Source organism: Ambystoma mexicanum, chromosome 2p (assembly GCF_040938575.1).
Source record: "Ambystoma mexicanum isolate Mex_15411 chromosome 2p, UKY_AmexF1_1, whole genome shotgun sequence".
Taxonomy (NCBI): domain Eukaryota; kingdom Metazoa; phylum Chordata; class Amphibia; order Caudata; family Ambystomatidae; genus Ambystoma; species Ambystoma mexicanum.
The window spans coordinates 960,463,567-960,488,661 of NC_090923.1; positions in this window are offsets into that span (position 1 = coordinate 960,463,567).

Below are 25,095 nucleotides of genomic sequence, written 5' to 3' on the forward strand. Positions count from 1 at the left end.
ATCTGCAACAAAAAAGCGTCTGCCTTTCCCTGGCCACATGAGAAGGGTCCCAGGCAGGGCCGGCCTTTGGGGTCCAAGCGCCCTGGGCGAATTGGCACCCCCACTTCCCCTGCGCGCCCCTGGTCAAAAGGGGGTGGGGCCAGGAAGTGCCACTTTTTTTAATTTATTTTTTTAAACCTCGCTCCGGCAAGGAGGTAATTATTTGAATAGGGCGCATCAGCACCCTGTTGTTATTAGATGAGCTCTGCCGCAGCAGGCTCTTTTAATAATAATGAGGGGCCTGACATGCCTTCTGACACTATGCCAGCTCCGGGGAGCCCTTGAAGGACTGTCCCGAGCTGGCATGGTGCGGGGCTAATGGCGCCTTTTGTTGTTGAAGACGCCGCGGCGGAGGGGCGCATTTGGTGATAATCGAGTGCTGAGCACCTGATTGTCATTGAATACGCCCGCCTGCCGCGCCTTCTCCCTCTACGCCAGCTCGGGGGGAGCCCTTAAAAGACTTCCCTGGTGTGGGGGTCGCCCGCCTCCACCCCCCACCCCACTAAGGCAGGGCCTGGTCCCAGGCAAGGTTTTCTGCAGGAATCATATCTGATTCATCACATCACACTCATGAATGTGTCATTTTCACATTTTTCGGGTGTTCTGATTCATAACATGATCAGCACACAGTGCTCTGTTCCGTGTGCCATTAGAATGTGCACACAGTGGCTTTATCTGCATTTTGTTTTTAAAGCAGAATGTTTTCCGAATCCAAACTAAAATGGGTCCTGGTTTTCACATGCAAGACATTAAGGGCCAGATTCTCAAAAAGTAACGCAGGTGAAAAGAGAGCTGAGGATGCACTCATTTCATGTGTGTTACTTTTAGAAATGTGTTAATTTCATTTGTGTTATATTTAGAAATGCGCAGGTCACCTTATTCTCAAAGCTGACCTGCACATTTCTTGGGGGCTGTGCGGCAGAACAAAAAGATGAGCTGTCCAGCCCCCTTGCACAAATTGCATACATTGCTGTTGAGAGCTTGCCCCTGCTCCCAACGCCAATGTATGACAGACTCCCATTACCCACGTGATTGCTGGGAGTGCATTTCACAATCACTGGCTTTATAGGGCCATCACTAGGAAATGCCCCAAAAAAGAATCTATCCCTGTTTGGGGGATAGAAACGCAAGTGTGTCAGTCACAGTTTCAATTGCTGTCAAACTTTTTAAAAAAATGCATGACAGGGTCGGAAATTACCCTGACAGTCGGAAATTACCCTGACATGATGTGTGCCTCCCCTGCACCTGCTCCCAGGAGAACATGGATTGGGCTGATCCTTTTTTTGACGCAAGTAATGAGATGTATTAGCCGATCTCATCACTTGTGCCAAAAAAGGTTTTGAGAACATGGGCCTAAGTATTTATACATCGTGTTAGATTGATTATTCATTTGAAAAGCTGCTCCATTTTAATTGTCAGCTATACGCAAGCACAAGACAATTCACTTTGGAATTGTGCTCCATTTTAATTGCCAGTTGCCACGTTCACGGAGTAAATACATTTGCTTTACTATAACACAACGTTTTTGTAAATAGAAAGAATTCATCTGCATACAGATGACCTTAAAGTGATTAACATGTTGTAAAATTGTTCTTTAGATTGGAGTAGCCTAAGGGGAGGGTGGGTATAACCTGTCAATCTGCGCCACAAAAAGCCTGAATTCTTCATGTTGACCATCGCCCCTTGCGAGTGCCTTAAGGTATACCCAATCCGTAGAACTGATTAAGCTTGTAATGCTGTACCCCAAATGGTGCACCAGGCACGCCATAGTTATCAAAGATGTATGATTCTGGAAGAAAATGTGCCAAATTCTAAAATTTAGATGCAGATGGACATTTTCATTTTGTCGAAATGGACATTTTCATATGCCCATATGTTGACACGGGTTTCGCCTTCAGTTAGGCCTTTTTCAAAACTGGGCTTATGGTTGATGGATGATTTTAGAATTTTAGAATTGGACACATTTTATTTACCTAATCATACATCTTTGATAGCTTTGGAGGGTCTGGCACACCATTTGGGGTACAGCATTACTAGATTGGAGTACCCATTACATACCCACGAACAATAAACAGAACGCGTTTTAAAATCCGTTGGAAATTCTCTCTTATAAAAAAAAATGCATCTTTACCTTCAATTTGATTTTCATCCATTTGGAAAAGCAAATAGATATACAGAAAATATAGACTATTCACAATATTAGTTCTATGAAGCAGGTGCCTGGTTTTCAATGGTAGTTGTGGGAGTTACTATGAGAGGGACTCCAGATTAGACTCACACAACATAACCATGATTGACCATTTTCACTGTACATTTTTTTTTAATCAGTGGAAACTCCAGGAGGAAATAACCTCCCAGCCGTTTCAGATTTTTGATGGTGGGCAGCCTGGGCTTTTCAGTGCACTGGTTCAGCTTTGGATGGCGACCCAGAAGACATCACTATGATTAGCAGATTCACTGTTAATTTTTAAAATGATTGGAAAGCCAATAGAAGACAGACCTGGTGGGTATTTTAAAAGAAAGAACTAAGATTGAGACATTTAGGAGTAAGCCGTTCGAGGAAAAATGCGGGTAAACCAACCGTACTACTGGACCGGCATACTCCGAGTCTTCCGGTCGGGGCATTGAACTATCAGCAGGCCCGACCTGCCAGGAGTTCAGGGCCCTACCAGCAGATTAATCACTGAATTATCAGCACCTTTAGCAACTATGCCCGTGCTTGAGTAGTTCCCATTCCATGTAGAGTGGGAACTTACAGCCTTTGCAGGCACTCGTAATATCCGGGTAACACTGGGATATCGGGTGCCGGTAACAGTAAGGCAAGTATAGCACTAATCCGCTGGTAATGCCGGTGGGTTACCGTAATACTTGTAATTAGGCCCATTGATTCCCTCAACTCAGTGTTGGCTACTAGGAAATAGGTGAGGTTTAGAAAAGGCTGATAAAGCAAAGCTCAAAAGAAGAGCAGGTACAAAATGTCCTAGTGAACAGATTATATGTTGTGGTTCAGATCAGAACTGAACCACAGGGCTGTATGGCTTTGGTAAGAAGCAGCTATTCTAATGCATTTTCTAGAACAGTGTAAATCTTATTTCATGGGCCAAAATTGGAATTTGGCATTTTTTTCAAATTCGAATGTTTTGACAGCTCCTATATTTTAGGGCTGAATTAAACCCTTTTGAGGCTTTTTTAAAGAATATGTTTTTCCTTTCCATTGTTTTAAATAGTGCGAGGGTCCAGAGGATGCAGGTTGCCAGGAAGTTCATATCGTCATCTTTGTGGATGCATTCTGATTCACCTGCAGACTTTGCTTTCCCAGCATGCCAGCACTGTGTGGAGCCTTGTGTGCTTCTTTTGTTTTATGGGCTTTTGGATACGGACTTTGTCTCCTTTGTACATTGGAGGATCAGGACTTTTTTTTATTTAATTGGCTTTTTGTAACACTCTTAATACCGGAGTTCGGTTTCTAAGCGCGGATCCGGGATTCGAACCTCTGTTGCTCTGCGTGATCTTGCTTTCAAGATGAGCACGTTGCCCCTGTGCTATCCTCCGTTTAATTTGAACTCTCCACCTTGCTTCCTCGAACTTGGGGGCTCTATGTTGTATGGAGGAACAGCTTTGTGTGCTTATGAACTGACTCTACTCAACTTCCAAGCTCCTGCATTTCCATTTCATTATGAGTTTGGTGGTAATTTGCCCCTGGCGGAATTACTGCTACTGCTGTGGTGTCCAGCAGAGTTACCACTGCATTACATGTCACTGGGACTGTGCACACAACATTGGCGGTAACAGTCATTTTCGTCCGGCAGAATTACTGCCGTAAATGGCTTTTGGGTGGCAATTCCACCCAGATTCGGCAGAGTTACCATTGCCGCCGGCATATTCAGTGCAAATTAATGCCAGTGGAAATAGCATCATCGCCCGAATGGGAAGCCTGGCAACGGCCATCTTTAAAAATACAATTCACTCTGAAGCTCCCATTTCCTGTCGCTATCTGGGAACAAGGGTTGGCAGAATCATGTCCCAGGAAAAGGGTAAAGCAAAGGTGCCACAGATGAGGCTGCGCAAGCAACCATTTACAGAGGCTGAACTGCAGGTGCTGGTGGATGAGGTTGTCTGCCATGCTGAAGAGCTGTACGAAAGCAGACAGCAGAGGACATTTGGCCAGATGAAGGCTACCATCTGGGCCAGAATCGGGGACAATGTTGTGCCAGTGGACATTGACCTACGGGACAGCGAAAACTGCTGCAAGAGGTGGACTGATCTGAAGGCCAGGGTTTGCAGTCGCATCGCCAGGCAGAGGCGAGAGATCTCATCCACAGGAGGTGGCACAGTGAAACCCCTCACCCTGAGTCCATGGGAGGAAAAGGCCAGCTCCATCCTCCTCATGGAAGGGACAGAGGAGATCAGCAGCGCCGAAGATGGAGAAAGCAGCCAAGGGCATGGCAGTGAGTTTTTCAGTCCCCACTCCCATGTGAATGCACTGACCAAAAGCATGCGTTCCCCGGCATGGATGAGCACAATGGTCAGGGAATGGGCAACTACATGCCATCTGCACAAAGGCACAGTGACTACATCATTTGCCAGTCAGGAAAGGTGGGAAACTTTGGAAATGCACATGCACTATAGGGGAAATGTGCATGTGAAGCCATGGAACCATGAGAAGCACCAATGTGTGCTGTGGCAGTCCATGTTGCAAAGTCTACTCCCTGCACCACCACAACAACAAGCCATATTGGCAGAGCAACAGGCAATGTGCACATACATGTGCCTTGTACACCCTGAGGAGACACTACTCCAACCTAGCATTAGGTGTACTCATTGGCCTGAAACCATGCCTGCCCAACATACAAAATATGTGTAGGAAGATCATACTTCATATTGCATAAGTGTCTTGCTAGTCCACTTACTAATATGCATGATGATTGACAGCATGTAGTTATCCACCCAACAGGTTCACAGCCGACTCATGCTGAAGAGGCAGGGTCTTCCACTACCCGTGAGACCTCCACCCCTGCACAGGCCCGCCATCAGAGTAGCGGGAGGAAGAGCAGGAGGGAACTACCAAGGCCACATGACACCAGCACTAAGTCATCTGTGCTAAGCCTGGAGAAACCCACTGTCTCCACATGTTTGCCTAGTGGCCCCTCCACCAGCCCGGCCGATTGCAGAAGAGGCACTGCACATGTTGCTGCAGGTGCAGCACCCCCATCAGCTGTGATAGCCAGACCACAGACGGCCACTGTGGAGATCCCCAAGGAGCAGCATGGTGCCACTCACACACGTGCACCCACCTATCATTCCCCTGTCACCTGTATCAGGCTGGTATTACCAGCACCATGCTGGGGCAGACACAGGTACAGATGGCACTCCAGGTGAGGAGGGGGAGGACATGGGCTTCAGGTCACCCTGATTCAGCCCTGGCCCTCTATGAAGTGCAGAGCCTGTGGCACAGCACTCACTGGCTGCACTCCTGGCGAGGCTGGATGCCATAGAGCAGCACCAAGTCACAATTAAGAATCTTGCAGAGCTGCAGGTGCGGCAACTGTAGGCCATAAGGGACAGTGTCCAGGGATCGTGCAGGAGTATTTCGAAGTCCTTGGACTGCCAGTGCTGGCTGCTGTCCATGTCGATTGCTGCCATCACTACTGTTGGGCAGAAGATGAGGGAGTATACCAAGGTCATGTCAGCCTTTGCCGAGTCTATGTATTCATGCATGCTCCTCACATTGCAACATATCTGGGGCCAGGAAACCAAGCCCTCCACCTCAGTCACCCCCGTGGAGGGGTCATTGTCTGGGACCCCAAGGCACCACTCATTGCGCAATCTGACCAAAACTGTGCCTGAGCAGGCTAGCAAGGGTAAGAGGCCACACAATGACATGATATGACACTATTTTGCTAGGCGCAAGGGAGGTGAGAGGGGTGATTGGGATGGTGTGTTGGGTATGCGGACATGGGTGGGGAGGGTGTTTTGGTGGATGGTGTGTTGGGGATGTGCAGGTGGGTGGTTAAGGGGAGTGCATGACAGTTCACATTAACAAAAATGTTAATTTTGAGAAATGCAAGGACAAATCCTTTTTTGTCAAGGTGATATATTTAAGAAGTGCATACATACAGAAGTGTGATGCATGTGGAACATGAAGCTACTAGAAATAATGTTCTTTGAGTTCCTGACGCACCAGGAGTCCGTCCCTGGCTTCCCCATGCACTCTGTGAGGTGGGAGTGCATCAGCAAGCAGTGCTTCGTCTGCTGGGGGAGGCATGTTCTGATCAGGGGCTAGGGGCACATTACACCTGAGGCATATGTTATGGAGCATGGGATATGCCACACATATCTGCTGGTTGCCTCACAGGCTTCATCAGCTATGGGAGCTGTGGGTAACCGGAGTCACCTGCAAGAGCATAGGAGATAGGTATCAGTCACAAGACATTGAGGATGTATGGCATGTTACATGGCTTGTTGATGGACACTCTCTTGATGCAGTCATGGTGCATTTGTAGATCATTGGGCCTCATTATGAGTTTGGAGGTAGCCATGCCCTTAATAAGGGCATAGCTGCCTCCAAACTCGGGTCTGTGGTCCCTGAATGGGGAAATACCGGGCCATTCCGACTTTGGAGAGCCCGGTATTTCCCCACTCAGGGAACCCGGACCATCCCCATTTGAGCCCCCACAGGGCTCAATGGGAATGGGGAGGGAGCTAACAACGGCCCCATTAATAACGTGCCCGTTGTTAGCTCCCTGGTCACCTCGCGGGACCCGCAAAGGACGTCTGGTCTGACCAGACGTCCAGAGCGGGTCCCGCAAGGGGACCTCGTAATAGGGCAGAATGGGTTTAACAGCACCGGCAGCTCTACCGGCGCCGTTAAACCCATTCCGCCAGGGTCGTAATGAGGCCCACTTTCTCACCAGTTTGAGCGCATACCTGTATTAGCACTATGAGTGCCAACCTAGTGTCTTGCTGCTTCTCCACAAAAAACAAAGACTTTGCACGAACGTAAGTGTACCGCAAGCTCAGCTAGGATCTCCAATCAAAAGGTCTCCCCAGAACTGTTTGAACACTGCCTGTACCACAGTACTACCTTTCCATTTTGGACACCAGCCAGATCTTCATCCTTTCCATTCTCTCTGACCGGGATGTCCTGCTCACCTTGTCCTTGTATATTTTGATCCTATACCCTGGCTCATTGGATACCATGGTCCTCATTACGATTCGGGCAGTAGCCATGGCGGAAATAATCCGGCAGCCTGCACCGGACCCGAAATACCATTCCGCCTCCGTCATTGCCGGAATCACTGGGGTATTACAACCCCGGTGACCCGGTAATTCCGGAGGCGGAATTCTGTAAATCCCCATTCCATGGACTCCATGGGGATGGGGACAATGGAAACACTGGTTTTGTCTATGACACCTCCTGCCTGCAGAACTCGGAATCAGCTGGTCCGGAAACACCGCCACTGTTGTTTCTGGACAGGCAGGGTCGTAATGAGGCCATGTCTTTCTGCTCGATCTCCAATTTTGGTCTTTGCATGATGGATTGTTCCTAAACTGGACCTTTACAAGTGGCTCAGAAATATGATGCTTGTATCATTCTGGAAACTTGATCCATTGTATCCTATATAATGGAAAGATGCTATCAACAGAAAAGGAAAAAAATGTTTTCATCCACAAATACATAACTCATTAAACATTGGATAGTTTTATCTTGGTGATTGCTTATCATCTCTTGTCTCTTTATTTTTTCTTTGTGAGGATTTCTATAACAAAAACAAAGTTATTTTAACTTGTCCTTGACAAGGTTTTCACATGAATTGATTTTCGATTGAAACTGGAAGCGTGTACATGTATTTCCAATTACATCAGAATACACAGACACATACAAATGAACTTTTCTACTTAAGGGCGGCTATTAAAATATTTTCTGCCAGGAATTGCCCAACAGATTAGACGAAATAATGCTCCTTCTTGATCAGCATGCCTTTACCACCCATGTCGTGGCTGGTGCCTCACTGTAGAAGATCCGATTGTGAGCATAAACACAGAAAAATAACTAGACAGACTAGCAAACCTGAAAATGGGACTAGACACACAAGTCACGTGATTATACATGAGCAGAGTATGACTGGCTCTTAGGGACAATTTAGCATTTCAAACACATATTTCTGTTACCAGCAATGCATTTTTTTAAACCATTTTTTTGTAACAGAAATGTGTCTGAAATACTCAATTATGTCCCTAATTGCTCCTCGTAGGATAGAAGCAACAACAGATTAACAAATACATGAAACGAGTCAGCTGAGGTATAACAAAAGTGCTACCACACATTTGGAGAGGTCAAGAGGGGTACCCTGAGCAAAATACCAGGCCCTGAAGTAACTGTGCAACAAACGGGGATAGTAAAATCGAGAAATAAAATGGGAGTAGATGACCCAGAGATTGAAAACGATAACTCACAGAACCTTATCTCTGATTTCTCAAAAAGGAGGTGAACAGACCTATGCCTTCCATTCTATAAATCGTCTTTTATTGTCATATTGGAAAACAAGGCAGCAATTCTTTCATGGATGAACATCTCAAGCTTACTTCAGTCCTGTCTCTCCTTGCAGGTCATAAACTCTTTTGATATTGAGCTGGTGTTTCTTTTCAGCTTGATCATGTGTTCAGTAGGACTATAACCTAATATACATGAGGATAATATTAGAGAAAATGGCACTGGTATAGTAAACTGCTTGTGCTGAGCATGTAAAGGGCTTTTGTTCAGTATACATGTGGCCTGGCACTCATAAACGGAAGGTAGCAACGTCAACTACAATACAACACCCAATTTGCAGGGCCTATCCAGGGGTGCACAGAGGGGGCAGGGTGAGAATGCTCAGGGGGTGGTGAGGGGGTAGTGTGAGAAGGCTAGGCCTAAGCCTGTGTACCGTCTATTAGTAATAACACCTATAACCAGAAAATTGACAAGCTCTTTAGTGGCCTAGGATACATGTTAAATGTTATATAATGTTATAAATGTTATGTTGATTTGTACCGCGCACCGTTACCACCCAGGGGCAGTCTCCAGACACTCATGTGGCTATGCAAAAAAAGGGTGGTAGGAGGTTAGTGGGGAATAGGGTGAGTGGATATATTCAGAACCAGGAGGAACTGGCATCTGTGGGTGTTGTTTTGCATGTGGTAGTTTGTGAGGGCCTTGTTCATTGTAACCGTATGGGTAAGATTATGTGGCTTGGGTGTGTGGTAGTGTTTTGTGTTGGAATTAGTGTGTTGTGTGGTTATGGCAGGTTGATCGTGTGCTCTGGTTAGATCGTGTCCATAAGGGACCCACAGTCACTGGTGGTCCTAGCTGTGAGGTTATCCGGTATCTTGGTGTGTAGTTGCATTGTTGGCAGTTTTGGGTTATGTTGGTGGTTCACCCTAGATGTGGACCTAGCAGTGGTTCTTTGTTTTGTTTATGTGGAGTGCGGTTAGTCCAAGATCTGGTGTAGTGGCGTCAGTTATGTAGGAGGAGCAGGAAGGGAAAGGTGAGTAAAGTCGGTTGGTTTGTTGGGGTCTCTGGTGAGGCCCTTTGGATGCAGCTTGAGGATATCCAGGTTCTTGTCTGTGGTTCTTTTTGGTACATCTCGTCTCCTCTATAGTTGTTTGACTGCGGTGTTGTTGTTGCCAGTGTCCCTTCTAATTTGTCATTGTAGCCAGGTTTTGAGCAGTTTCCTGAAGGTGATGTGATCTTATGTGGTTCTAATTACTTTGGGTATGTTGTTCCAGATGTTAGCGATTAGACATGAGCGCTGTAAGGCCGAATTGCCTTTTTTTTCCTGTAACGTTTTGCCTCTATTTGTAAGTCGTTGCTGTATCTTAGTTCCCTTCCTGGGCGATACTGGCTAATCTTGTCCTGGAGTAATTCTGCTCCTTGTTTGTGTAAGGCTTTGTGGGCGATGCACTTTTTTACTGGTAACCAGTGTAGGCTTTCAACGCTGGGGTGATATGGCCTCTTCTGTTCAGTCTTAATAGGATCCTGGCTGCTGTGTTTGTACCCATTGGAGTTTCTTGGTAAGTATTTCTGGCATTCTTGGTAGAGGATGTTTGCCTAGTCTATTCTTATGAGTATCAGGGATATGATTGTGAGGATTCTGTGGGGGAAGGAGAGGCAGGGGAGTAATCACCTGAGTAGTCGTAGGAGGAAGAAGCATTTTTTGGCAATTGGGTTGACTTGCGGTTCCAGTGATAGTCAGTTGTCCATGAGTATTCCTAGCTTATTTACTACATTGGTAGTCTCTGGTTGCGTTCCCATGCCATTCAGCCAGTCCAGTTGTGGGCTCCCCCGTCGAATCCTGTGGGTGAGAGCATTATTTCCGTTTTTGATGGGTTCCGTTTGAGGTTGGTCATTGTCATCCAGTTGTAGAGGTCTGTGAGGCAGTTATTAAGGTTGTTATTTTGTTCTTGTGTTCTGTTTGTTTTCACAATCAGCTGTTTGTCATCTGTGTAGTTGTAAGCAGTAGGTCCGTGGGATCGAATGATTTTTATCAGTGGTCATATGTAGATGCTGAAAAATAGAGGGGAGAGGCTGGAATCCTGTGGAGTTCCACATGATATATTTTTGGTGTTTGAGGTGACCAGTAGTAGGTAGGTTCTTTCGGTTCAGTTTGTTAGGGAAGAGGTAAGCCATTTTAGTGCGGATTCCTGTATCCCACATTCCATCAATCTTTTTATCAGTGTTGCATGGCTGATTGTGTCAAAAGCTGCTGATATGTCCAATAGTATGAGGGCCGATTGTGCTTCATTGTCTGCGTTTATTTTCAGGTAGTCCCATATCTATAGAAGTGCTAATTCTGTTCCACTCATTGGTCTGAAGCCAACTTGTGACTGGTCGAGTATTCTGTTTGTTTCGACGTGTTTGAGAAGGATTTTGTACACATGGTTCTCCTGGATCTTTGCTGGGTAGGGCAGGTTGGATATCGGTCTGTAGTTGCTCGGGTCTTCTGCGCTTTCTGATTCCTTTTTTATCAGTGGTTTGATATATGCTGATTTGAAGGAGGACAGCGTTCCGGAAGTGTGTTGCTGGGGTTCTGTGGTTGAGGATTCCTTTGAGGATATCTGGGGGGCAGGGGTCCCTTGGTGATCCTGCAAGGTTGGTGTTCTTGATCTGTGTTGTAAATGTTTCCTCTGTGATTGGTTCTAGGCAGGTGAGTTTTGTTGTAATCTGTGTTTCGTTCAGTGTCTGTGGCCCGGCAGCCGAGGTTGTATTTGCCGGGGCTAGGTTGTGTCTTCTGGATTGTGTTTATTTTTGCTCTCAGGTGGTTGCTGATGTTGTCACAAAGTGCTTGTGTCGGGGTGATGAAGTTTTTGCAGGAAGAGGGGTTTTGATCTCTTTGATGATTTTGAAGAGTTATTTTTGTGGATTACTTGCTGATTCTATTCTTGTGGCGTAGTAGAGCTTTTAATACTGTTGCTTTATATAGTTTGAGTTTCTTTGGTATTTTATTTTGTCATATTGGTGGTATAGTTCTCTCTATTTCTTTTCCATTTTGCAGTTGTTTTTTTTTGTTCTTTCAGTTCTTCTGTGAACCATTTTGCTGCCAGTTTTGTGGGTGTTGCTTTAAATGTTTTGGTTGGGGCTAATTGGTGAAGGGCCCTGGTGATCGAATTGTTAAGATTGTCTTCTGCTGTATCTATGCTTGTTTCGGTGTGTTCTCTTTGGCTTGGGGCTTAGCCTAGAAGGTTTGTAAGGGCCTCTAGGTCCAGGTTCTTCCAATTTCTTTTCTTGCTGGCATGGAGTCTTTCCTTCCCGGTTGGTAGGCAGGTTTGGGATGTAATGTAGAATGGTACTAAGTAGTGGTCACTCCATACTATTGGTGCTGGTGGCACAGTTGTGCATAGTCCTTCCCTGCAGAAAATTGCATCCAGGTTGTGTTCGGTGCCGTGGTTGGAACCATTTACTATTTGCTTGAAGTGCAAGGTTAACAGGAGTGCACAGAGTGAGTTTGCTGCACACTCATTTTCTTTTTCGAACCATATGTTGAGGTCTCCGAGTATTACTAGGTTGTCATGGTTAGTTGATAGTATGGCGGCCGCATCTGCTAGTTTTGTTGCAAACTTGGGGTTGTAAGAGGGTGGTCTGTAGATCAGGAGGAATACTCTGCTGGATTGGTCGTTGAGTTCTATCCTGATGAGGAGGGATTCACAGTCTTCTGCATTGGTTGTGATAATTCGCAATGCTCAGATGTGTTCTTTGTGTATAATTGTGATTCTGCCTCCTCTTCGGTTTTCTCTTTTGGCGTGTATTAATTTATAATTGTCAGGTATGGCTTAATTCGCGATGGCTTTATAGTTGTCTAATAGCCAGATTTCTGTGAGGAAGAGCACATCTGTGCCTCCTTCGCTGAGGAGGCCATGGATTTCTGTTGAATGTTTTGCCATGGATCTCACATTGAGGAGGCTGAAGTGAAGTTTGTTTGTTTTTCCTTTTGGGTTGTTGTTAGTAGTGTTTGTTCTGCTCTGTGTGTTCTTGGTTGGGTTTATGTTCCAGGTGGGTTTTCTCTGGTTGGACCAGGTGGGCGGAGTGGTTCTTTGTTGGTCAGACTCTTCGTCGAGTAGAACAATAAGGTTTATAGGGGGTGTAGAATGCGATGGATTCCAACTTGTCCCTTATCCTGGTTGGGGTATTGTCCACGGTGGAGACCAAGTTGGGGTGGTTTAATAGTTGTTGTGTTGTATTTGGTGTCCTGCTGGGGTCCGTATTCGTGATGCTCGTAGGCTGTTGGTTTGTTGTTGCTGTGCTGTTTTTGCTTGCCATGTTGTCGTATGTGGAGAGGTGGCAAGCAATTTAGTCTGCCTTCGCTCTGTTATTTGTATGCCTCCTTGGGCCATCTGGGATGTTTATTGTCAGGTTTTTCAGGGTTGTGGGGTCATGCTGGTCGGTCTCTTCATGAGTGGTTTAGGTTTACTTATTATTTCTGTTGTCTGTTCTGGCTTCTTTGTCTTTCTTGTGGTGAGGCATGATGTTTGGGTTGTGTTCCTTTGAGTGACCGTCCTCTTTCAATTAGTGTTTTTCATGCTCTTTCGGGTTTAGTCTTTGTTGTTTGTCATTTGTTGCTGCCTGTGTTCGGTAGGATGTGGGTAGTTGAGACCTTGGTTGATCCTATGTGGCTTTGTTATTTATCCTGGCGGTCCTTTTGGTTATGGTTGTTGATTGTTGGTTGTTAATTGATTGATTGTTGATTGTTGAATTGTTGAACCGGGGGTAGTAAACCCTCAAGATTCTTTCGTTTTAGTGGTCTTTTCCTTCTGGTTTTGATGTGCTCACCTGGCTGGGAGGAGCTGTCTTGGTTAACCAGTTGGGAGAGGTAGAACAGTCACTGCAGTAACAGCTAGATTAGGAACACCTGTCTAGCAGGGATAGGGCTTAACGACGGCACATCGATCAATGCTTTCACACCTGGGTTGGGATACCTGGATTGGGGTACTTGGATTAGTGTTTATTGTTTGTCGTTTGTTGCTGGTTGTGTTCGGTAGGATGTTAGTAGTTGAGACCTCGGTTGATGGAACTTCGTGGTTCAGTTTGATTGTTTCTTCATTTTATTTTATTATTTCTTTTTTTTTGGATCCTATGTGGCTTTATTTATCCTGGAGGTCCTTTTGGTTATGGTTGTAGATTGTTGGTTGCTAGTTGTTGATTGTTGAATCTGGAATGGGGTGTGGTAAACCCTCATGGTTCTTTCATTTTAGTGGCCTTTTCCTTCTGGTTTTGATGTGCTCATCTGGCGAGGTGTAGTTGTCTGGGTTAACCAGGGGGTAAGGTATTTATTTATTTTTATTTATTTATTTTTTTGCATTTTTAAAGCGCTCACACAGCCCGGGGGCATCAAGGCGCTGTTACAGAATATGTCTTAGTTGCGTATTTATAACACGCTTAGTACCAGAGGTTTCTAAGCGCGGACCCGGGGATCAAACCTGTTTTGCTTCGTGTCGTCTTGTTTCCAAGGCAGCACTTGCCGCAGAGCTTTCCTCAGTCAGTGCAGTAACAGCTAGGCTTGTTACGCCTGTTTAGCCGGGAAAGGGTTTAATGAGGGCACATCGATCAATGCATTCACACAATGGTTGGGGGAGCAGGACCTAAGGAGGGGCCCAACAGTTGATGCAATCACACCTCAAATTGGGACACCTGGACAGAGGGAATTGCTTAAATCGGGCACAGCAGTCAGTGCAACTGTACCTCGGTCTGGGACCGCGGGACAGAGGGAGCAGGGCCTGAGGAGGGCAGAACAGTCAATGCGGTCACGCCTGGAGTTGGGACATCAGGGCAGAGGAGAGTGCTCAAGCAGGGCCTAACAGTCAAAGCAATCATTCTTCATCGGAGACATCTAGATAGAGGGAGGAAAGCCTAAAGAGGGCACAACAATCAATGCAGCAGCATTCCGATCTGGGACATCTGGAAATAGGGGGGAAGGCCCAAAGAGGGCACTACAATCAATGCAATAGCCTTTCGATCTGGGACACCTGGATAGAGGGAGAAAAGGCCCAAAGAGGATATAACAGTCAATGCAACAGCTCTTTGATCTGGGACACCTGGATTGTCGGAGAGAGGCCTAGAGAGGGATGGGATAAGCAGAGTCGTAGCGGGCTCAAAGTGGGTGCAATAGATGATGCATTAGTTCTTTGATCTGGGACAACCAGGTAGAGGGTTACTGCAGTAAATGCTGAGGCCTTAGGCCTGGGGCACCTGCATCAATGGAGAATAGTCTGAGGTGGAGTACGACAGTCATTGCAATAGCTCTTTTATTTGGGGTACCTGGATAGAGCGAGAAAGGCCTAGAGGAGGGGTGCAATGCTTTCATGGGGCCTCATTACGACCCAGGCGGTAAGTTACCGCCTGGGTCGTACCTTTACCACCATGGCGTAAACTACGTTTACGCCATGGTGGTTGGCGGACTTACCGCCCCATTCCGAGGTCGGCGGGGCGGTAAGTCCCCAAACCCCATTTACCCTTCCCCATTCCCATTTTTGCCCCATAGGGCATAATGGGAGTGGGGAAGGCGTTAATTACGCCACCGTAAATTACGGTGGCGTAATTAACAACATGGTCCCTTAGCGCCATGGATTTTAACACCTGCTAAAAGCAGGTGTTAAATCCGCCATGGCGCTAAGGGACCTCGGAATCAGGCGGTAAGGGTCGGCGCTGTTTACGCCGCCGTAAACCCCTTACCGCCTGGGTCCTAATGAGGCCCATGGTAAGTTACCAAAGCAGGCTAGCTGCGAGGTATGGCTAACTTGCACAATCAGGCTAATTTACACAATCAGGCTAAACGCGAGACATGACTAATCTGTGCAATCAGGCCAAATGCGAGACATGGCTAACTGGCAAAGGCTAATATTCACAATCCTGTCCAGATGTGACTGCAGCTAATATTCACAGTTCTATGGAAATGTGGCGCACGCTAATGTTCACAATTCTATCTAAAATTTCTAACAGTTCTATCTAGAATTTAAATAAAAATGAAAATGTTACCTGGCGCTAGTCGAATTACAGGCTCAGAGTTTTTCTGAGTGAACCAATCCTAATCTTACAAAGGTTGAATAGTCAGTAGAATTGCTCTCATTGATTGCTGGCAGCCTAATCAACCCTTTGTGTGAGACTATAATCTCATGACATATTGCAAGGTTTGATATTCCAAATTTTCAAGAACTCTGGGTCACATCTAGCATGACACTTGATGGCTTTGAAGCAGTGAATGATTCAGGAAACATTTCAGTTGCCTATAAACAAAATACTGTTATCAAATGATTGTGTAGGAGGCCCTGGAATTAGTGTAAGGAGGTCGTTGAAAACAGCAATGCAGACCGCAAAGGCATTTTGTTTATGGACACTACTTCTAATCCGATCTGAACTATACAATCTGTAACCACTTTAGGTCTGTGCTATGTGGTGGTATCCACAGTTTATGAAAATGGACCAATTGTATGTGGAAACCACACATCATGGAAGAGATGAGAATGGCAGTGGAATTCACAGTCACACTCAGGCTGCACATAAGAGTGTCAGATCATGGATCCATGAGAAAAGGAAGTTACAATTTACTTTATAAAAAAGCAAACCATGCCTCATCTTTACAAAGCAGCCTCATTTCACAGTTTAAAGCAATAATACAAAGGGCCTCATTACGACCCTGGCGGTAAGGGGTTAGCGCCAGCGTTAGCTGCGCCGACCCCTTACCGCCAATTACGAGTTCCCTTTCCGCCATGGCGGTTTTTACACCTGCTTTTAGCGGGTGCAAAAAACCATGGCGGTAAGGGAACTTGGTGTTAATTACGCCACCGTAATTTACGGTGGCGTAATTAACGCCTTCCCCACTCCCATTATGCCCTATGGGGCAAAAATGGGAATGGGGAAGGGTAAATGGGGATTGGGGATTTACCGCCCCGCCAAGGTCGGAATGGGGCGGTAAATCCCCTTACCGCCATGGCGTTAACGTAGTTAGCACCATGGCGGTAAAGTCACGGCCCTGGCGGTAACTTACCGCCAGGGTCGTAATGAGGCCCAAACACTGAAGACAGCAATTGTCTATTCCACAAAGACCCCACAGCAAACTTGAAACAATAATCTGCTGATGCCGGAGCTCTATTCATGCCATCTTCTTCGCTTCCCTGATTGATAGCAGATTCCTTGCACAAAAGCAATGTTTTTAACCTAATGGTAAAGGCGCCACAGGAACATTCCATTATCCTTCCACACACCTGGTGCAGAGGTTTTACATTCTCTCTCTTTCTCGCTGCCTCTTTCCTCTGAAGGCACTTTTGGCTCAGAATTGGGTCTTCTTCAGGATTACTTCATCCCCATCCTGGCTTGGAACTGGCTTATTTCTTGCTCTAGGGGATAATGGATAGAAAAATGTAAGCGAGGCAAGTCCGTGCTCATTTATCTTGCGTTTTTCATCACTGTCATTACATTGATTACTTTGAATGATAGGGTGTCCACTTCCTGCTGGGGAGCAAACCCAAGAATGAAATGTGGATGAGTCTTCTGTGGGCAACTCATCCCTAGAACACAGATTGCTGACCTTTCTCTGTAGAGGAATCCTCCCTGGAGAACCAATGGACAGCTTTCGTCTGCAGAGGAATCATCCCGGACGCTCATCGTTTTGTCCCTCCTCTGTGGGGGAATTCTAGTCACATCTTAGCTAGTCCAGTAACAACAACCCACCCACGTGACTGGTACTACGAATGACTAGTTGAACACTGGAGCAACCAGCATAGACATTTATTTCAATGCATTCTTCCCAGGTAAATATATGTATTTTTAAGCGTAGCACTCTAAGGGCCTCAATACACGTTATGCGGTAAACCATGGTGCTATCAGCACCATGGTTGCCGCCGGTACCATACCGGTACCACCATGGAGAAAAGGGGAATTACCACCCCATTCCAAGGTTGGCGGGGCAGTAATTCCCCCTTTCTCCATGGCCCTTCCCCATTCCCATTTATGCCCCATAGGGCACTATGGGAATGGGGAAGGAGCTAATTACAGTACCGCAAATTGCGGTACCGTAATTAGCATCAAGGTCCATTTGCGGGTCCCAACTTTAACGGCTGGTCTACACCAGCCGTTAAGGTCGGGTCCCGCAAAGGGACCTCGTAGTAAGGCGGTAAGGGTTTACCGGTACCGGTGCCCTTACCGGTACCGGTAAACCCTTACCGCCTACCGTGTAATGAGGCCCTAACAGTTGAAAAGCCATGACAATTTATTTTAAAACACTTTTTTAGGGCACTGGGCAAGGGCCTCTAGCAGTTTCTGCTTGGAGGGTCCACTAGAAAAAAAGATGAGGGGAGCTCTTTCTCATAACAATGCAACTATAGTCCTTGAACATAGTTCCATATATCTTTCCAAAACATACAATCTCAAAAATACAAGAAATCTCTATGCAGGCTCTTATCGTCCTTAAATGGAGGAATACATTCCTGCTGGTATAGGCCGTAGGAGGGCAACAGAGCAGAGTTTGTTTCTCTGCTTGCTTGCCTCCTTCATCTGGGAAGAGCACTGCATGAGATTTCCTTTCAGACATAAAACAAAATGGATTCCAATGGACCAATGGACTACACCTCACATTCACAACTGGTAAATAGCAGTAACGTCCCATTGGAATCCATTACAAAACACTGCCTGCAATGTGCATAGAAACATAGTTGCATAGAAACAAGAAACTATGAGAAAAATAAATTCGGAGTAACAACTTTCTCCATTCTCATAGCCAAAGTGTTTACTCAACTACCTGGTATAGAAGCACAACAACAAGATACAATCACCACCTTTCGGTGCGTCACATCTTTTGCCATACAATGCCATATCTACTGCTGCAAAGGCAAACACAAGTCACTAAATTAGTGTATTGAGAGGACCTGGATAGCCTAATGTGCCAAATGTCCTGCACTGTGTATCAAGAAAAATGTGTCACATCTTTTCCAGACAATAGCCAAGTCACTCCACAAATCCAAGCCCCAGAGTTAGTGGATTGAGAGTATCCAGACACACGAATGTACTGTACCAAATACCCCAGCGTATTCAAGAAAGACATCCACCTGAGACAAGTTACAGACCCCCAAACAATAATCACTACAGCACAAGCTCTCCCGTATTCTGTTCTCCACACCCATACAAGCTCAACATCATCACACGAAATTGTGAAGCAACACACCCCTCTCTCCTGTGCGAAGGAGGGTGCCCCAACAACGTCGAATCGCATAGCCCCACTGTGCCCAGGAGCTATGTGCAACTCTACACCCAAACCTGCTAACCATCTCCTTTCGCAACCACCATCACTCACCACACACTGAGCATATACGCCCCAGACGGTTAGAGAAAACATGCTCCCTAAGCAGCCCTAAACAACACATCTTCTCAAACCAACCCATTTACCCGCCTACTAGCATCAAACACCGGACAGCTTAGACACGGCTTGTCTCCCATCTGGAAACAATACGTCTCCAGTGTACAAGATGCACAGACGGTGGTTGCACTTGGTTCTGCACACACCAACAACTGAGCACAATGCCGGTCTTTTCCCTCTTTCTAGCTTAACCAACCCACCCCACTTTGCCTTTCAGAACCACAAGAGCGCCTCGAGACCATACAAATGGCAGCGGTGCGCGGTATAAATCAGAGTAACACTTCTCACAAAGTGGAGAATCAAAGTGAAGAATAAAGGCGATTTCACCTTGATTTACTCTTCACAGTTGCGCTCCGCTTTGTGAGTGTTGAAATGAGTGCGAACAGCAACACGTACATGTAAGCATTGGTGGTCCGCCGCTGCATGCAAATATGCTTTAAAATGACCGCCTATGACTAATAGTAATATTGGTGTCAACTGGACAGAATATCATATTAAACATGTTAGAAAATTCAAATGTAAAAGTTGACAAGTTTAAACAATTCAATTTTAATTGAGTTTTTAACCATCTGCGTCTAATAGATTAATAAAGTAAGTTCTATTTGCAAGGACGACGGGTAAATAGTGCAGAATTTCTACTATTTGAAAGGACAATGGGGGTCATTACGACCCAGGCGTTAACCATGGCGCTATTAGCGCCATGGTTGACGCCGGAATCCAACATGGTGAATGGCGGAATTACCGCCCCCATCACAAGGTTGGCGGGGCGGTAATTCCCCATTCACCATTGGCCCTTCCCCATTCCCATTTTTGCCCCATAGGGCTCAATGGGAATGGTGAAGGCGGTAATTACGGTACCGCAAATTGCGGCACCGTAATTGCCTCCAAGGTCCCTTTGCGGGCCCGTTCCTTAACACCTGGTAACACCAGCCGTTAAGGTAGGGACCCGCAAAGGGACCTCGTAATTAGGAGGTAAGGGGTTAACGGCGCCGCCACCTTTTACAGCGCCGTTAACCCCTTACCGCCTGGGTCGTAATGAGGCCCAATGTGATGAAGGGCAAATAGTGCAGAATTTCCACTACTTGCAAGGACCATGAGATGAAGGGTAAATAGTGCAGATGTTCTACTATTTGCCAGGATGAAGGGTAAATAGTGCAAAATGTGTACTATTTGCCAGGATGTAGGTAAATAGTGCAGAATTTCCACTACTTGCAAGGACCAAGAGATGAAGGGTAAATAGTGCAGATGTTCTACTATTTGCCGGGATGAAGGATAAATAGTGCAAAATGTGTACTATTTTCCAGGACGTAGGTAATTAGTGTAGAATTTTAACTATTTGCAAGGATGATGGGCCCAAGGCTAAATAGTGCAGAATTTCTGCTATGCTAAGTGCATGGTAGGGTATGAAACGCGCCCAAAGTCAAGTGAAGAAGTGTATGTGGGGCATTGACATGGTCCGTTTCTCGATACCACCCTCTTTGCCCTTGTAAGTTGTACATAATATGGGCTATTTGAAAGAACAAAGGGCAAATAGCATAAATTGTTCACAATTTAAACAGACCCTCTTCGTCCATGTATATTGTGCAGAACGTATGCTTTTCGCAAGGACAAAGGGCAAATACCATACATTGTGCACAATTTAAATGGACGCTCTTGTCCTTATAAATTGTGAAGAATGTGTGCTATTTATCCTTTTTCCTTGCGACTAGTCAATACCGATTAATAATTAGGGCATACACATTTTTTTAATAGTTGCTAATCTGAGGAAACAGAGCACTAGGAACATTATAACACAATGGGGATGGGAACTGTTATGGCATCAAGAAGCAGACACAGACAACAGAATCAAGTTTTGTCTACAAAGTTTTATTAACTCAAAATGCAGGATGGAGTAAGGCCTAACTTGCCTTCTGCTAAGGTGGGATTTCCCTACCTCAGGAAAACTAAGGATAGTCTATGTCAGAAAGTCCAAAGCAAATATCTGTCTCTGTCCAAAATCTATACTTGCCCTCATGTCTAACTGTATACAATGTGTAGGGTTGTCAGCATCAAAATTAATAGTGTTGAAAGTAAAGTTCAGAGCTTCTTACAGCTCTTGGCTTGTAATCAGTTTCCCCTTCCACAAGTTCAAAACAGTTCACAAGAGATAGGGGTTCCCTTTACCAAGAGTTCAAATCTTCCAGCTTTTCAAAACAACACAATTCCTTGGGACACTCCCCAGCTCTTATGATCTTGATATGTTTCTCTAGTTCACATAGGAAGTTCAGTTACTTAACTTCAAAAGTCACATAAGAGTTTGTCGTAGTATAAACACATTCTTCTTCATGGGTGCTTTCAGTGGCCTTTACTCAGTCTAGGCGCAGTTGCCGGACCACATGGTCCGCCCATTACAGGTCCCGCAACCGGCCCCCCTTCCTTGCGGCTTTTCCATCAACATTAGGCCACTCTATCAATTTAACAGTGCTCTGTGATTTCTCCACACGTGTCACACTCTCCAGACACTGCACAGTGACTTGGTTGATCATATTGCACCTGTTACACTTCTTCGTTTGGTATTCAAAAGTACTTGGCTTTCACTTAGTTTGGCATTCACAAATGCTTATATTTACTTTCACTTCACTCAGCATACATGGAAAAGCTTAATTCCATTTAAATTAATGTTTATTTCCTGTTTTACATATTCGCTTGCCAACCCAGTTTTCCCCCGTCTTGGTTCACTCACTGGTTGGAGCTTACAGTCTTGTTGCGAGTTCCTTGGCAGCTACGGGTTCTCTCCTGTTTGTGCGGTACCTCGTTTCTTCTGCCTGCCTCTCTCTGTGGCTCCGCTCACCTGGCGATGCTCCTCTTGCAGCTCTGGACGTGCTCGACTGCTCTGCTCGATCATGCCAGTCTTCTTCCTTTGGTCGGCCATAGGCCGCCAAAGTGCTTCAGCTCTGCTTCCCGCTGTTTAAACTCTGCATCCTTTCTCAGGGCTTGAGCTATTTGCTTGCCACACCGCTGATCTGGACAGGTCTGCTTGCACCCAGCAATTGGAAGCCCTTCTTCCACAGCTGCCTTCCTTTCCACAAGGATGTTGGGTTTTAAAGGTCCTGCCACCATGATTAGACCAGACAAGACTAGACCACTCACTAGTGAAACGATAGTCCGGTCTTGCTCTTGTTGTCCCCCTCCTCGTCTCGTTTCTGAGGTCGATATGTGTGTGTGTTAAAAAAATGAGGATGCATCTCTTTAGTTGGTATCTTTCTCGTCCCAGTACTAAACTGGTGATACCTGGGGAGGGTTTCAAGGGAAGAACAGGGAAAGGGCTGACAAAAACCTATAAATGCTTTAGGGATAGAGGGTTCGGTATGAAAGGGAAATGGGGGAAACCATGTCTCACCTAAGGACATTCTCTCCCTCCTCCAAAAGTCTCCTCGTACCAGGTGATCCTCCCTCGCATATACACCCCCAGGGTCGGGATCCAAAAGCAGTGGCCTTTCCCTGGCCACCTGAGAGGAGGATACAGGGGGAAAAGAAGTGAGGATGCCCTCAGATCCCTCACATACCCTTCCCCTATGCGGATTGGACCTAGATGTTTCATAGGGAAACCAGGAGAAGAAGTCGACATTTCCCTGTTCTCAACCCTTTTGGTGCTCCACACTGAAACAATATGACTGAAGGTCCAAGAACAATCGCATAATTCTCAGATTCGTCTCTTTTCGTTGGCTAATCCACACTAAAGGAGAATGATTGGTAACCATTCTCAATTTGCATCCCAATAGGTAATATTTTAGATAGAGTATGGCCCACTTGATTGCAAGGGCCTCAAGTTCAAACACTGAATAGCTCTCTGTGGGAAATAACTTTCTACTGATGTAGAGTATAGGGTTTTCCAGTTCATCATGATCTTCAGAGAAGACTACTCCTAGTTCCCTTAAAGAGGCATACGTTTTCAGGATTAACTCTTTTTAGAAATCAGCTACCTTTAAAATGGGCTCTGATAAAGGGTTTCCTTTAATGTGGAATAACAAATTTGATCTTCTTCATCACATCTGATCTTTTGGGGCTCAGCGTTTTTCAGTTCTTGCGGTTTTGCTCGTGTCCAGTCAAAGGATCGAATGAAAAGGATCGAATGACAAAAGGTTTGAGTCAAAAGGACCGAAAAAAAGGTCGAATGCCTTTTTTTTAAATGTATATATTTTTTTTGCTTCCGTATAGGTTAAAAAAGTGGTTTTTACACCAAAAACAGGGAATTGGGGGGGACCCCCAAAAAAATAAAAATATTGGACCCTTTTTTTGGTGCTTTTGACTCAAACCTTTTGTCATTCGATCCTTTTCATTCGATCCTTTAATCTATAACCGGGTTTGCTTGAGAAATTTGGCATAAACCAACAGTAGTAGCCGATCAATCCTAAAAAGGCTCTAAGGTCTTTCTTTGTATTTGGTGTGGGGGTATCAAGGACAGCTTTTACTTTTTTCCTGCTGGGGTGGACAGTGCCATTAGCAACAATAAATCCCAAATATTTGACTGCGGATTGAGCCAATTTACATTTTTTAAGGTTAGCTATTTTTTTTCTTCTTTTTTTTCTTTTTTTTGGTTCATAAAAGAACCTTTACAAAACAAGAAAATACAATCAATCCACATAATAATATGTTTGTACATGTATATATAAAACAATCATGTTTGCATTCATGTAAATAAAAGCTGTCATAATAGATGATAAGTAAGAAAAAGGAACTGAATGTTTTTCCAATTCACTTTCTATGTGCTTTAACAACCAAACAAGCGCATAAATCAAAGGTCCATGATTTCCATTCATCATTCTAGCCCAAAGAGCTTCTAAGCAATCTTCAAAATCAATGTTAGCACATTCCATTAACAAATTGGTTCTCTCAGTTTTGAAATGAGGGCAGAATAACACTAAATGTTTCAATGTTTCCACAGATTTATTGCATGATAAAAAATGACATTTCAGCAAAACCTCGTCACCCTTGGCCTTATTCCAATATCTAGTCCTTTCCCTTGTATGATTTTGGTTACATTTAAACTGCATAAAAGTTTTCTAGTGTGATGACACGGAAAAGACTCCAAATAGCTATATCGAGGAACTCCGTGTAGGAATTATATGTTTTTACTTCCTCAAGAGTGTTAGACCAATCATACTTGAATAATTTTTTTTTGCATAGCCCGGTCTTAACCACAAGTCATTGAGTGTTATGTTCACATCGCTCAAAATAGCCTGCACGTCTCGGTGAAATTAGTAAACAGAAGGGACAACATTTTCCATCAGTAGAATAGTTTTCAGATCTTGATATAAAGAGTTAGTTGGAGGAATACACATTTTGATGTAATTTGATGATTGTCTCCATTTCCTTCTAGAAGAAAGTGAAATAAGTCCTAACTCATGTCTTATGATGCTATTGGGCAATGGAAGATGTAAAGCAGATTTCAGAAGCCTTCCTTGTAGTGAATTTAAAATTTCCACCAATTATGATTTCACAATCACCCCTTTGCAGGAATAATGTTTCCAAACATGTGTCCATTTCATTGAGCATAAGCTCAATTGAAATAGCCACTGGGTTCCAATATAAATTTATTATCAGAATAGGTTTACATTTATTATTCTGCAAGTTCAGTAATGCAACCAGGATGTTACCTGATTCCCAGACAAGTTGTGGGTGACATATGATGTTATTATTTACAGCAATCGCAAGTCCGCCAGAAGGGCGGCCACAGTAAGACCTAATCACATATGAACAGTAATTTCTATACCCTGACAGTATCAGTGAATACATTTTCATAGATTCCTGTATGAACGTAACACAAGGATATTGATACGGAGTTACAGTAGTGAACCATTTCTGAAGGTTATGGAACCCACAAGAATTCCATGCAATAATGCTAAACTCTCTTTCCACAGATGGCTAGGGTGCTGGCAGTGTCGTTTTGGAGTTCAAAATCATTCTTAACATTGCTTCGACCTAGATCATATCTTTGTTCTTACCAGCAAGTTCCAACAGTTGAGCAAAAGATTGGTTTCGATCATTAGAATTAGATTTACCTTCTAAAGGATTGCTCATATCGAAAACTTGACCTGGTAATGGTTGCGATATGAATTTGTATGCACTATTTTCATTGCCGAAGGTAAGTAAGGAGAGCCCCAGTTCTTTAAGCTCAGCTCTGCATGACCAAATA